At 46.3% G+C, this 2,699-nt stretch overlaps 1 long non-coding RNA gene across 1 annotated transcript in view; it reads left to right on the top strand.

The window, feature by feature from the left end:
* The window catches only part of LOC109390279 (uncharacterized), a 5,009-nt gene extending 3,313 nt beyond the window's left edge, over positions 1-1,696 (top strand). The window contains exon 2 of the long non-coding RNA XR_002125542.1: positions 207-1,696. This is a non-coding gene — a long non-coding RNA (uncharacterized LOC109390279). The remainder of the gene's footprint in view (positions 1-206) is intronic.
* The last annotated feature ends 1,003 nt before the right edge of the window (positions 1,697-2,699 follow it).

Below are 2,699 nucleotides of genomic sequence, written 5' to 3'. Positions count from 1 at the left end.
AGGAGGCGTCCTTCCCGTGGAAAGCGCGTCTCCTCACGCCCCATGCCCCCATCAGACGCAGACGTCCGCCTGCCTCTGGGAGAGGTGGGGGCGCGGGAAGGGTAAACGCAAACTTTAGAAGATGACTAAGCGTGTAAATACACTCTAAGATGATAGAAAAAAGGAGGACATTATGATTTTATACTGAGGTGAGCTTTCCTTTTTAGATGGCGTGTTTCCCCACAGTCTGGACTCTGGGCACTCGGCGCACCAGGAGGTGTTTTCATGGTCCCGCCCTGACGTGATGCGTTAACTGGAACGTGGACTCAAAGACACAGAAGGTGACAGAAGAGAGGAGCCATCATTGGAGGGAACGATGTGGCGCCTTGTGCTGGGTGGGTGTTGGGGAGGGGGGCAGGAGGTCCTAAGTCACCGAAGCCGCCAGGACGGGGTCACCACGCGGGACGCTGGCTTCTGCATCCATATCACTTTATGGTGACTTTCTGTGGGTGCTCGGTGCTGCTGGGAGGAGGTGCTGTTGGAATCTGCTCCCCGATTTTAGGAAGAGATGACCTGCGACAGCAGAGGCGCTGTGTGCACTTCAGTGCCAGGGCAGCGGACCCCCAAGAGGCAGGAGGGGTACATGAGAAGGACCGACTGCAGCAGGGCCATGGCGGGGGGCTTACGCGGCAGCCCCCCTGGTGTGTCAGCTGGTGACTGAGATTATTCCCGTCGTGCCACAGGCTCCGGCCTGGGAAGCAGGGGCTGATCTCTGGTCTCCGGGGGCCCTGAATTGGGGCCACATGTGCACTATCCACGGAGGAAATGAGTGCTTGGCACGCTGGAGATTGTGTCATGATGATATCACGAGAATATCCAGTTTCCTCTCATATTCCAGATGGAAAACAGTGAAAAACACTCTCCAAAGGCGTCACAGTTTGGGCACTCAGCTGGCATGAACTAATCTCCCGAACCCAGAGCACAGGAATCAACACAGCTCCGGGGCTTCTCCCTGAGCCTCCGGCTTTGGGGTCCACGTTTCGCCCGGGATCCGGAAGCCACAACCCACCTACTGGGCAGGTGTGTCTGAGCGCGGTCCAGGGCGCACGCGCCCTGTGCAGCCACCTTCGGGGACCCAGTGAGAGAGTAACTCAGGAGAGGTAGATCTGTGTGGTCTCTGCAGGCAAAGCAAATTGAGAGTCCAGTACAAGGCTTTGGGAAAGAGGAAAGGTCTTAGCAAAAATAGCTTTTATCTATTTTGGGGAAAACAGCTTCCTCCTCAGTCTCAGAGCAAGAGGGGAGGAGAGGGCGCCGGGTCTGAGAGGCAGGCTATGTCCCCACGTGGCACACATGTGACATTCTCATGTCTGCAGCGACCTGTGCAGCCAGCGACCATCTTAAACGGTGTTGCTTATGGACGTGTCTTTCTTATGGAGGGAGGTGACCGTGACTGTGTAAAAACAGCTTATCACGCTCAAGCTTATCAAATGGCCCATTTGATATTTTAAAGACTTGGTTGGGATGGTAGAAATACACTATATTTTTAATTGTGATTATGAAAAAGTATGAGTTTGTTCCCCTAGGTGACGAAAACAATTCCTACTGTATTTCACTAAAATAATTTTGAGTTCTTGAATTTAAAGTATTACTATGCATATGTTAATTTGGTTCCAGAACTAAATAGTGACAACTAATCAATAAAAAATAAATGAATATTGATATTGTAAGACTTTTTCAATACATTATTTATAGTACCCTTAAGACAAGCTAGATATTGCATTTAAGGAATCAATATGGTGATATGGAAATTAAGGCTAATAACTTGTACTTTAAATTCTTAGTGTGATGAATAGTTGTTAAATATTTATTCCTTGATGATTTACTTCCTTGATTAGTTTCCAAAACTTATTCCACTTTAAAAAATGAGCAATCTGGAATCATTGATTTTCTTTGCATTGGGTTACACAGGCATTCCCTAATGCTAGGCAAGCAAAAAAGACAGAGATCATCAAGAAAAAAACAACAGAAGGAAGCTGAATGTTTAGTTCAATTATGTCATAAATTTTGAGGTGTATAGGATGAAAGAACAAGGGTAGAAAATGCTGGTGGTCTTTGTTTTAAACGTTCCATTATTTACATTTAACATCATATACCACGCTTTTGGGCTTAATCATACATTTGTACATATATAACTTCCTTCCATGCTTGGGTCAACTTTCATCTTTTTTTCCGTTTCCTTCCACATTAAAACATCTTCAAGATTGAATATTTAGTGAAGTTGGAGATCCCCAGCAATCTAGTTGCAAGTTCTAATCCAAAACGCTCCACTTCCAGATACAAACACAAGAAATAATGGAAAAATAAAACCCTAAATATTTTGAATTTATACTTGCACATGTTCTGAAAAGAAAACAAACAAATAAAAACTATACAAATACAAAACACCATGAAAAGCTTATGTGGGAAGGAAGTGTTTCAAAGTGGTGCCTACAAGGTATCGGGTCCAGTACAGGACCCGTGGGGTAACGATTAGGTTTTCACATCCCCAGGGGAAGAGGCCTAGCTTGAGCTCACCTGAATTCCGGGAGCTGGAACTGATCCCACAGTAAGGAGCCCGGAGCCCCATGCAGGACTTATCCATTCCATTAAAATGAACCAGGAAAAACTGTGCCACTCAAGAAAAGGCAGTGACATAAGCCATTTCGCCTGGAGCCTGGAGT

Source organism: Hipposideros armiger, unplaced genomic scaffold (assembly GCF_001890085.2).
Source record: "Hipposideros armiger isolate ML-2016 unplaced genomic scaffold, ASM189008v1 scaffold_262, whole genome shotgun sequence".
Taxonomy (NCBI): Eukaryota; Metazoa; Chordata; class Mammalia; order Chiroptera; family Hipposideridae; genus Hipposideros; species Hipposideros armiger.
The sequence above is the reverse complement of the archived record's forward strand: the minus strand, read 5'-3'. Positions and strand labels throughout refer to the sequence as shown.